The sequence below is a fragment of the Suncus etruscus genome, chromosome 4 (assembly GCF_024139225.1).
Source record: "Suncus etruscus isolate mSunEtr1 chromosome 4, mSunEtr1.pri.cur, whole genome shotgun sequence".
Taxonomy (NCBI): Eukaryota; Metazoa; Chordata; class Mammalia; order Eulipotyphla; family Soricidae; genus Suncus; species Suncus etruscus.
The window spans coordinates 23,697,597-23,710,279 of record NC_064851.1 but is presented as its reverse complement, the minus strand read 5'-3'; the positions used below and the strand labels follow the sequence as shown (position 1 = coordinate 23,710,279).

Here is a 12,683-nt window from a genome sequence, read left to right as displayed (position 1 = left end):
TTAAAAGTCTTCAAAGTCCTTCAATACCAACCTGATAGTTAAAACTATTTAGTGGGGTTATTTTTTTTTTATTATTATTATGGCTTCTTTTGTGGCAGCAGCAGAATTGGGGTCTACTCTTTCAGCAAATGACCTGGCAACTATTAGGAGCTTTGAAAGTGTGGACCCACCCATTTGGGATGATGGAGCAGGTAGGTGGGAGAGCTGGAGGTGATAGGTCAATAATGCCAGACAGAGCTGAGCACCAGGCTTTGGCCTCTCTAAATAGGCACCCTGCCCTGGCTCAGCAGTTGTGATGTAACCCAGAGGTGAGGGAACCCCAAGACCCTCTACCAACCTGCACATTGTTGCGGTGTCAGGTCAGAGAGGTTGGGTGGTCTGTAAAACCAGTGCAGTGTATACCCAAGAGTTTGAGATTATGGGGGGACTAACAGTGTATATGTTGTACTTGACTAGTAATTTCATCCTTACGATCACCTTGAGACTAGAGATGTTCCAAAAACAAGATGGATGGAAATGAGGATACTCATTTCTCTTAGTTTTTTTTTCTAGCAAAATGAGAGCACCCAGAATTAAGGACTAGTACTAGCTCTGGCCCATACCACTGTTGAGACCATGTGTCCTTTCCCCATATTTCCCATCATTACCAGCACTCAGGTTACTCCAAGCTCTAAGCTCAGATATTACTCCTGGAGAGGGACATATTAAATGCTGGGAATCAAGCCCTCGTCTGCTGTGTGCAAGGCCTGCTGTGCTATCACTCTCCCCCCTCCCAATTTTTTAAGTTGAATGGAACAAGATGAGGTTTGAATGGATGCAGGAAAAAAAATTATAATCTGCCCTTCGGTAGATCCAGCTTCCTTGCCTTTATCTCCATTTTGGGGACCCAAGCCCTTCTGTCTCTAACCACACTATTGGTTTCCTGCCTTTTTTTTTTTTTGGTTTTTCGGCCACACCCGTTTGATGCTCAGGGGTTACTCCTGGCTACTCGCTCAGAAATTGCCCCTGGCTTGGGGGGAACCATATGGGACGCCGGGGGATCGAACCGTGGTCCTTTCCTTGGCTATTGCTCGCAAGGCAGACACCTTACCTCTAGCGCCACCTCACCAGCCCTGGTTTCCTGCTGGTGCTAGCGATGAATCTGATAAGTTAGGGTGAATTTGACATAGTTTCTAAAGTTCTTTGCAAGAACTCTTTGGTACCTGATCTTGACAATACCAGGAAGTTTGGGATCCTTTACAGCTGGGGAAATCCTTGGGGACTTGATTTTGCTTAGAGATGTCCCAGCCCCTCAAGGGCCAAGTTGACTTGAATTGCCTTGAAGCTACACTATCCTTCATTCTTCAAGTTTTTGTTTTTAGTTCATTTTCTCTAAATGTAAAATACACAACATCTGCCACCTTTAGTAAGGTGTCTGGGTGGGGGCATTAGAGAACAAGTAGAATCTTGCTTGTGGGCCAAGATACTATTCTGGTGCAGGAAGACTGCGGGTGAGTAAGTTTCTGCTCCTTCAAAGTCTTGCCCTACTCTGAGCCTGGGATGTGCTGCTCCCTCCACCATAGGCTTTGCAGATATAACTGATCCAATTGATCTGTGAACAAAAATTTACTCACAAGATTACAGCTCATTAGAACATCTTTTGATTTTTAAAAATGGTGCCAAAAATACATAAAGCCATATTAAATAGGTGAGGCTTGGGGGGGGGAGGAAGTGGGGATAAAAAAATAATAATGAGGTGAGGCTGGGGGCTCAGCCATAGCAGCACAGGCTTGTTGTACACTACCCTGAGAAGAAGTTGAGCCTTACTGCCTTCTCACCTCGGCAAAACAAGGGACAGGATTCTGTCAGCAAAGAGTCTGGAGGGTATGTGTCATTTTTTGTTTATAATCTGGATGAAGAATACGTATTGGAAAAGCAATTATGACTTTGCTGAATTATTTGCAGTTGCAAAAGTCACATTCTGTTAGGAGCCACTTAAAGGAGCTTGCAGTGCTTTTATGAGAACAAACCTGGCCCAAGGATTGGGGTAATGGGATTTGTAAGCGCTTCTGTTTTCTGCCTTACTGGTACCAGCTGGATTCCTTTCCAGCTGTTTCACAGAAAGTACCCCAGAATTTAAGCATATGTTCCAGAGGACATTGATAACAGAGATTTTTATGGGAAATATTAGTGCCTGAGTGTGTTTGCCCGTTTAGCTAAAGTGCCACTGAAAGCCAAACAAGCCACTGTTTTGATAGGTGCTACCCAGGTTGCCCAGCAAGAGAACTGGGCCTCATTTGAGTAATGGCAGAGATGCAGATCTTTAAAGTATAGGCTAATGCCTCTGACTCAGAACATAGTTCAACTGAGAATTTTCCATAGTAGTGCTTGAACAGGAGCTTACTGTATCATCTGGAATTCTGCTTAGATAATTAAGTCTGTGTTAACGCTAAATGTATATTTTAAATATAAGCCACTAAAAAAGAAGCCTGGGAGTTTGTTATACAGGTAAATTAACCACAAAAGGGGATTTAGGCCTTGGGGTACAGTAGTAGCAATTTTATTCTTTTTTTCAACTTTAAAATAGAATTTCAATTTAAAATAATTGTATTTGTTTTAGTCTTTAATGATTGCCAAAATGTATAATCTAATATTCTCGATTGGAATGGAATTATTTAAAGTGCATGTGGGTTCAATTTTCCTTGCAGTAACATTCTCTTCTCACTTGCTTTTTATAATCGCTTCCAATCCTTGCCAGCCCAGCTTGAGTATAGGAACATTTTCAGATGGCTTCTATTTCCAAGCTATTATTGGACTTATGAACCGGGCACATTCTCTTGTGGCTCAGTCGATCAGCCATTCAGAAAACAGTGGTAACTGTCCATCAGAAACAGTAAGGGTTCAGGCTGCATCTGATGGACTTTGCCTTGTTATTGGGACTTTGAAAATGCTCCCTGATTCTTCATTGTCAATCTGGTGCTAAAATCACCTGAGGCTTTTTACATTCCTGATGGTGGTCTTTGCAGAGAAGCCATTGAAGTCTAAGGTGATATCCCTTACATCAGGCCCCACTGTCTGGCTCTAAAGCTGCATTCCTCCTAAATGCAGGCTGAGACAAATTCGCTGTTTTCTTGGCTCCTGCTGTACCCTCTCACCTCTATCCCATGCACTCCCACAAAGATGTTGATGCCTTTAGCCAAGCCTGAGCTTTCGTTGCAGAGGTCATGTAGCATGGTGGGCCTGACTATTGGCCTTGAGCTTGCAAACTGTATTTTGATTCCTTAGGTGCATTTTGTAGCTAAGGCTTGGCACAAGTCTGAACTTCAGCCCTTTTTACAGGTGAACGTTTGACTTGCTTGGTGATTCGTATTTATTTGTTTATGAGCCAAATCACATGATTACTCCTGGTTGTGTGCTCCAGAATCACTCCTGGTGGTGCTTGGAGCCATAGTGAGTGCCGGGGATCTAACCCTAATGGGAAGAGTCATGTTTTGAGTGATGGTAACTGAGGAGCATTTGTAAGAAACTACTAAAGAAACTACTTGAGTTTTTTATGACCTCAAGTGGGGAAACAAAAAAACAGGATTACTTCATGGAAACAAAGCGTTAAGTTTCTACCTTTGGTGAGAATAAGACTGTCAAGACTCGGGTTTTTTATTTTGTTTTGTTTTTGTTTAGGGGCTCCACTTGGCAGTGCTCTGGACTTAGTCTTAACCCTGCTGAGGTTACTCCTGGCTCTGTACTTAAAGGTTACTCCTGACAGGGTTCTTGGGATTATATGTGGTGCTGGGGATCAAACCCGAGTTTCACGTGTGCAAGGCACATGCTGTGCCCACTATACATAATTTTTAAGTTTCTGAGAAGGTACCATTCTGTGCAAGGGCAAAGCAAGTGAGTGGAATACTCAGGCCTTAGAGCTCCCTAGCTCTGCCCCCTGGAAGTTCATCTCAGACCAACCTGCCTCTGGGCAACTTAAGCTGAGGGTGTCTGCCATGGTCCATGAATAGGGAATTCACAGTTCAGAATTTCCACAACACCTTTTGTTTCCACAGGAAGTGCTATGGTACAGGTCAGCACTAGCCCTGTGCTATTTGGAGGCTTTGCTCGATACCAGTACAGACAGTTCAGTGTAGGTCAGGGTATTGGCTCTGGACTCAGTGCCTCTGATCAGACTTCACCTCCTCCAGGAAGCTCTCAACCATTTGATCTGAAAATCTGGTTTTGAAATACCTCTCTTTACTCTGCATCAAAGCACTGAGCCTTTCTATATTCTGTTATGGATATTCCAAATTTTGTTTACTGAATGTCTACCAAAGAATGAAAATGCCATTATAAGGACAGGAAATTATTTTGGTCACACATTGAACAACAGTGCCTGGCATGTGGTGGCTGTAGGTGAAATGCTTGTAGAGTAACAAGATATGCAAATCCTGCTTTCTAGCTCTCTAACGCTTCTTAGCATCCCTCTGAGCTTCACTTGTCCTTTCTGTACAATGGCACTGATGATCTATCTGACCACAAGGATAACAGCAGAAGTCTGTGAGGACACCAAAAGCCATATAGTCAGTAGTGCTGCTCAAGTCTCAGCTGCCATTATTATTGTTGAAACAGATATCAACTTGTAATCTCAAATTGGATCCACCTGAACATGGAAGCTGGCGCTCAAAGCTGACTTAGCAGGTATGAAATCTCCAGAGAGCATAAGTTACTACAGCAGGAACATTTCCCTCATTCATTTTCACCTCTTCCTAGAGAAAAAGATCATATGTGGCCTACACTGACTAACTCCACGCTGAGGTTCTGTTCTGAATCCCAACAAGGCCCAACCTGTTCTGTAGAAATCAAAGGTGCTTTTCTTCATCAGTCCCTCCATCAGAAGTAAAGCTCTAAACTTTAGAGTCTAAACAACAACCAGAGCAAAGAAAAGAAAAATAATTCATTCTTGCTCTGTCACTCCTCCACATAATGGTTTCAAATTCTGAAGCCGGAAAGGTATTTTTTAAAAGGTTGTTTTGCAAGAAAGCATTCCATTAGCTCCTTAAAACCACAGAAACCCAAGGCCCCTTGGTTCATTAGTGTAAAACATAAGAATGGTTGCAGATAATTGTGAAGGCTTTACATGTATTTCCCCCATTTGATCACTTGGGCCCTGTGAAGTGAAACCATTGTGTTCTCCATTTTACGGATGGCCACACAACGTCACAAAGATGAGATGCAGCTGGTGAATGGGGACAGGAAACGAGTCCAGGATCTTGACTCTTGCTGACATGAGCCCTGTATATCTGCCTGTGGTTTCTCAAGCCTGTGTTTTCCTAAGGCCATTTCTTGACAAAAGAAGAAAGATGCTCCTTATTGGTAAGAGTGCAGTTTTGGGATGGACAGAGAGCTCAACTTAGTGTAATTATTTAGTGTCTTTATTTACCTATATTTTTGTCCTTATTTACCTAAATAAAATCTTTGAATGAAGAATCACCTTGAGATACACAGTTACAAAATTGTTCATGATTTGCAGTCATAAAATGTACAACACCCATCACCAGTGCACATTTCCTGTGGCCCCAGTTTCCCTCGTGCCCTCTCCCCTTTGCTCCCACTGCCCTTCCCTCTGCTTGCTTCTATGATATTTTTCTTCTCTCTCTCTCTCTCTCTCTCTCTCTCTCTCTCTCTCTCTCTCTCTCTCTCTCTCTCTCCCTTTTCTCACACACACACACACACACACTTGTTTGCAATTACTGAAGGGGTATTATTAATATCACTTTATCTCCTTTCAGCACCAAGTTCTTATCCAGAGTGATCATTTTCAGCTACCATTGTCATTATGGTCTGTTCTCTGCCCTAACTGCACTCCTTCCTATCATAGATTGGTCATCCTTGCCCTTGTCTCTATTTTCTTTGGCGATTATTATCATACTATCTTGTTTTTTTTCATATCCTACAAACAAATATGATCATTCTATGTCTATCCATCTCCCTCATTATTTCACTCAGCATAATACTCTAGATATCCTTCCATGTATAAGCAGATTATAACTATTTTTCCTAACAGCTGCATAGTATTCCATTGTGTATATATACACCATGCTTTCTCTACCCAGACACCTGTTCTTGGCCATTTGGGTTGTTTGTAGATTCTGGCTATTGTGATTGGTGCTGCAATTCACATAGGAGTGCAGAGGTCTTTTTTTTTTTTTTTCCTGTAGTATGTTTTTGGGCCCCTAGTGTATATTCTTAGGAATGCCATTTGTGGGTTATATGGGAACTTAATTTCTAGTTTTTTGAGTAATATCCATATTGTTTTCCAAAAAGATTGGACCAGTTGATATTCCCACCAGCAATGAATGAGAGTCCTTTTCTCGAGACACATCTGCACTAGCACTGGTTGTTCTTAGTCTTTTTTTTAACAGCTCCACCTCATTTAGAGACACTGAAAGAACGGGGAATTGCCTGGTCCTTAAATATGACTCTGAAGCCACGTGGTCTGGCTTCAGGTCTATCACCTGTTGACTGTGACAGACAATATGCTTCTGGCTGATGACCCATCTGCCTGTATTCTATGGCTACTGGCAGGAAAAGGTTCCCTGTTTCTGAGCTGAAACATGGTAAGAAGAATGTGTTGGTTCTTCCGGAGCTGGTCTGTTTTGTGTATTCTTGAGAGGACAGAACAGTAATTCAACCAATCAGTCCTGGTGTCCTTGGCATCACCTCCACCTGCTTTGCAAGGCAAGGAGCAGAGCAGATATGAAAACTAGAACTCTTTCTCTGCATCTTTTTTTTTTGCATATTTTCATAAAAATCTTTACAAGTTATGGCTAGCAAGTAGCTTTCCATTTGTGCATAGTCAGGTATAGAAGACCAATGGCTCTTCCATATGAGGTGTTTGGTGCCCCTGGCTAACTTCTACTTCCACTTCCAGAATCTCAAAACTGGATATTGAGCATAATTCTACTTTTCTGGAAAATTCCAAGACGCTTTTCATTACTACTATATTGTGAATAAGTGATGCCCCAGAGGCCAAAGACATTCTATAGTGGGTAGGATGTTTGCTTGCTCTATACACAGCTGCTTGGGATTCAATCCTTGTCACCACATTTGGTCTCCCGAGTAATTCTGGAAGTGATCCCTGAGCATAAAGCCAGTAGGCCTTGAGCACTGCTGGGTGTGGCCAAAAAAATAAATAGATTTTTAAAAATACTAATTTTTTTTTAATTTTAAAATGTGTAAAAAAAAATATTGATGCCTGAGTAATGTGGGCAGATGAGCAGGGTCTGAAAGCTGGAGGAGAAGGCTCTCTTTGATATCTGCTCTTCCATCTGCCATTTGTAACTGCTGATACTCCCTAGTGTACTCCTTGTGTGCTTTGGTTACTTGTCCCTGGGCTAGGCAGCTTGAAAGGGGTCTCATATCAATAATCATAGATTAAGAATTAGTGAGCCTGGAGACGAAAATATCTAGGAATCCTGCCACCCACTATGAGCAGCACCTGAGGCCAGAAAGTGGGTTTGATGCTGCCGTCTGCTTCCTCACTTAAACATAATCTTGATTCTGTGGTGCTGAGTGATGTTGCTAGACAATGACCTCAAGATAGTAGCTCCTTCCTTGTCACAAGTGCCTCCAGACTGTTGTAGAGCCTCCCCAAATACATCCTAATTAAGCAGATAAGTAGTGGAGAAAAGTAAAAGTTGAGGGGAAAACATACCCAATGCCTTTCTCAGCAGAGCTTTGTTGCCAGGTGAAGCTCCTAGATTCTGATGGTTCTCTTCCATGTTACTGGATATCTTGTTCTTTTATCTGTGATTATAAACCACCAAGTGCTAGCAAGTGGTGTGGGCAGCACAGTAGCAGAAACTGTAGAACCTATCTATTGATTGCACTTCCTCTAATTCATGATTTATTCTTGAAGATGTTTACTCTCTATATCCCCCTGTTCCCCGTTTCTTTCATAGCCAGAGCATAAGCTTGTAGGTATGGTTTTTATGCTTGCTTCTTTATTCCTGTTCAGAATCCTGTGAGTTTTACGAGCAAGTTTGATACCTTGATACATTGCTGTCAGACACTATAGTTATATGATCTGGTTATATTCTTTCATCAGTATAATTAACATTTTTGTGTTCTTTTATACGTTTTTATCTTATAAAGATTATTAAATGAATAGAGGCCAGAAAGATAATATTGTGGTTAAGGCACTTTCCTTGCATGTGATAGACGTGGGTTCAGTGTCTAGCATCCTATATGGGTGCTCTAAGTCCTGAACACAGCCAGGAGTACTGGTTTGGTAACCCAGCTTCCCAAAATAGATAAATATAAATAGTTTATAACTCCTTATAAAATGCACAGATACATTCCATCAGTCTCTGGTCAGAGCTTTGTTTGGGGTTATTTTGTCTGTTTTTGTTTGTTTTGGGGGGCCACACCCAGTGGCAGACAGGTTACGCCTAGCTCTATGCTCAGGAATTATTCCTGGTGAGAGCTTGGAAGAACCATATGGGATGCCGGGAATGAGCCTGTTGGCCGCATATGATGTAAACACCCAATCCACTGTGCTATCACTCTGGCCCCAGAGCAGGTGTTATATTAAGGTGACATATAAAGTGTGTGTGACAGGGTGTGTAGGTGAGGGATGAGGTCTGCTGAGCTAATGTCTTGTCCATGTATGAAAGGACCTTGATTCAAATGGCCTTACCAGGATATTCATTCAGTGAGTCACCCACACAAAAACCACATCTAGGTGCTTAATCAAAACTCTAACACCCCCCTTATTTTAGTACTCTGTTTTTATAGTCCAAAATTAATTTCTAATCTTTTATCTTACAATTATAGAAAATTTAGTCATGACTTTTAGGTAAGATTATACAATATTTTTAGACTTCACAAAATGACTACACTCAATTTTTGTTTATTTGTGGACCATACACAGTAGTCCTCAGGGCTCACTTCTGGTGAGCTCTGGCAACCATATGTGGTGCTAGATATCAAACCTAAGTCTGTCTCATGCAAGGCAAGTGCCTTATTCTCTGTACTATCCCTCAGTCCCCTGTACCTCACCTTTTTAAGCAAAATTAGACATAAAGTCTACAAAGTTTGCAGAGAAATATATATTATTCTTGCATCTTGGTTCAGGGAGAGTAGATGAACTATGTCCATTTCTTAGGACAGACTTGGTCCAGTACTTAGTTCATTTTTGTGGAGTTGAAAGTAAAAAAAGAAAAGATCTCCAGGCTGGCACTAACTTAAGACTTTGTAGTTTGAATTGTGAGTTTGGCAGTGACTAATTGTTGGCAACTGAGTGTAAGAGAATGCCATTTGAGTCAATAAAAGATCAAATAAAATAAGTTTGAGGGGAAAGAATGGGTGGTTTGGTGATTATTCTTACCTCAAAACAAAGCCCTGAATATAAAGAATCAGGGCGCAGGGATTTAGCTCAGGGAGCTCGAGCATGTGCAGGAGCCTAATTCCATTCCCAGCAGCAGGGTCCCCAAGTGTCACCAGAAGGGACTCCAGAGCACTGAGCTGGAAGTAACCCCTGAGCACTACCTGGAGAGGCCCTCTTCAAACCAAAATAACAGACAAATACAAAAAGAAAGAATGCCAGTCAGTAATAATTTGACCAGAGTTTGTGGCCAGAAGGCTGGTATAGCACAGCTCATTAATTCAGAAGTGTTGGGGAAATGGTATTCTCTCCTCAGTATCCATGCCATGAACTATGACTGCAACCAGACATGTTCAACTACTGAAGTAAAAACGCTCCAAGGTTTTCCCCACCCTTCAAAATCTCTTCCTTTTCACCAGATTTTGGTTCTGAAAATAGGATGTCACTATCTTCATCTTAACCGTCCAAAGTTACCAAAATGTCAGTAGAAGAGTTTCCCCGTATTCTTTTTTTGCTCCCTAAAATGAATCCTTTTCTCAGAGAATTGATATACTTGTCTCATATATTTATTTTAGTTTTGTGCTTTAAGTGTGGGGTGTTGAGCCAGGTAAACAGGATCTGCAGACCATGTCACTCACTTTGGCAATGTTTCTGTGAAGCTTGTGAGTCAGGGTTACTGCCTTAGCGTGACCCCACTGAGTCAAAGCAGCAGATGGGATCACTTAGTGCAGGAAGCCCAGGGTCTTTAGGTGAACACACTCAGTCCTCACCCCCATGGCTCATCCTCACCTGAGGAGTGATTGACATGAGAATCACATTATATGGGGTGTACAAGGGTGGCACTAGAAATTTCCCCTCAACTTTCGTTAGAATACCAACTGTGGCTAAAGTGGAATGCAGTTGATTAGGGCCTGTTGTTTTTCATCAACCCTCCCTGTTAAATAGATGCTCCAGTTTCTTCTGGAACTCAACTTGACAACTTTCAAGAGACACACACCCATATTTCCCGCAGGTTCCTCCATTCCTAGCCATCACGTGCTGTTGAAAATCAATTCTATGTGTTCCCAAAACTGTTTTGGTCACTTGTACTTACTATATTTGTGTTATTTAATTGAACAGTATACAAAGTGGTAAATTATGGGTATTGAGCTGTTTATGAAAAATAAGTTGAGTGCTCAGATGCCTGAGAGATTATACAGGGGTTAAATGCTTGTCTTGCCTAAGGCAAGACTTCTATCCTCAATATGGATTCCCAAGTAATGCCAGAAAATCACTCCTGAGCACAGAGCACAGTAGTAGATCCTGAGCACATTCTGGTGTAGCTCCCAAGCCAAACATTTAAATAAGTTGAAGATTCAGAAATGTTCGTTGCAGCACAATTAGGTGTGAATGAACAACCATTAAAATTTGCATACAGAAAGGCATGGAAGACCTTTGTATGTACACATCTTTTTATAAATGACTTAAGGTCTTATCCCTCTTTAACAGGAATTGGAAATCATATAATGAATGATAGGTGTGATTTACTCAAGCCATGGTAGATTTTTTTTAACCATTTGATACTCTATAACCAATATAGGGCCAATTCTACTGTTTGGTGTAAAGTATAATATATAGCTTTGAACTTCCCTGATCTGTGTGGAACTTACATTCTAAAGGAGTGTGGAGAGACAGATTATAAACAAGCAAGTGCAAATCTAGGGTATCAAATGAATGCTTTGGAGAGAAATAAAATAGAGAAAGGGTTAGGAATTCTAGAAGCTGCATTCCAGCTTCAGTTTCCCACTTGTCCCAGGCCCACCCACAGGCTATAACTGGCAGCCATGAACCTGTTCGGGTCAGAAGATCCCTGAGGAGCTGCTTCAGCAGAACCACTGGGTGTTGAATCGAGCCATGTGCAAGTTAGACCACAAGTGACAGAAGCTGGAGATGAAGGAGAAGAATATCATTGCAGACATCAAGAAGATGGGCAAGCAGGACCAGATAGATGCAGTACATATAGCAAAAGACCTGGCTCACACCTGCCTTACATTCTCAAGTGTATGTTGAAGTGAGCTAATATCCACACTATGTCCCTCAGGATCCAGATAGTAAAGTCTTAACAACTCAATGGCACAAGCTATGAAAAGTCCCTGAGGCCATGGACACTGAACAGGGAGCTAAAGTTGCCCCAGATCCAAAAGATCATGATGGAATTTGAACAGTAAGCAGAGATTAAGGACATCAAAGAGGAAATGATGAATGACACTATTGATGTCATGGGCAATGAAGAAAATAAAGAGGAGAGTGATGCTGCTGTGTTCCAAGTACAAGATGAGTTGGGATTGAACCTGACAGATGAGTTATCAAAGCTCCCATCCACTGGTGGCTCAGTGTGGTTGCAAGTGGGAAAAATAAGCAGAAGCTGCAACCTCTGCCATGGTAGATGGCAGACCCTAACCTGGAGGAATGGCTCAAGAACCTGTGGAAGGACTAAGTTAGGGGTCTCAAACTCAATTTACCTGGGGGCCACAGGAGGCAAAGTTGGGGTGATCCTTGAGTGCAAAGTCAGTAGTAAGCCTTGAACATTGGGGGGGGGGGGTGTGACTTAAACAACTAAAACAAAACAAGATTCCTCTAGGGCAGGGCCACAAAATGTTGTACGGAGGGCCTCGAGTTTGAGACCCCTGGTAACAGTTCAAACTCCAGAGATGGGTAGAAAGTACCACATTTTCACTGTATACCCTCTATGATAATAAAAAGACTTAATTAATACTTAAAAAAAGAAAATAGAAAATTCTGGAGTGATAAACAGTGATCAGAGAAAATGTGACTGAAAAGACAACTAAAGGAAAGAGTTGGAGGTGAGGGAACTGGCTCAAAGAGCACACGCAAAGGCTCTGAGGTAGAATTATCCCTGGTACATTTGTGTGGCTAGAGGGGAGGGAAACAAGGAAAGGAAGATGAAGCAGAGATGAAATCAGGGAGGTAAGCAAGAACTATTCTGTTTTTTATAAATTTTGCTTTTACGCCACATGATTATAAGTCACTTGAGGAAATTTAAGGAGGGGAATATGACTTGCCTTTGGAATGAATCTTCTGGTTGACCCTAAACTGAAATGAACCCAGGAGAGAAATAGTAGGAATTGAACCCAGAGACCCAAGGGAGAAATGACACTAGTAGGACTGTAAGGTAGCAGTGGAATTCAGATATATTTTAAAGGTAAGTCTACAAGGTATGTTGGTATTTGAGAAGGCAAGACTGAATACACAGTGGAGATTAGTTTTTAATCTATATTCTCCAGGGAAGGGTTGGGGAGGTAATTTAGGAGGAGGTGAAGATTAGTTGGAGCTGTTC

General features: G+C 41.7%; 1 protein-coding gene and 1 pseudogene across 1 annotated transcript in view; both read left to right on the top strand.

Moving 5' to 3' along the window:
• The window catches only part of PRDM2 (PR/SET domain 2), a 131,258-nt gene that overhangs the window by 99,055 nt on the left and 19,520 nt on the right, over window positions 1-12,683 (top strand). The gene's annotated exons all lie outside the window — the stretch shown is intronic.
• Window positions 80-11,822, top strand: LOC126006141 (charged multivesicular body protein 2a-like; annotated as a pseudogene).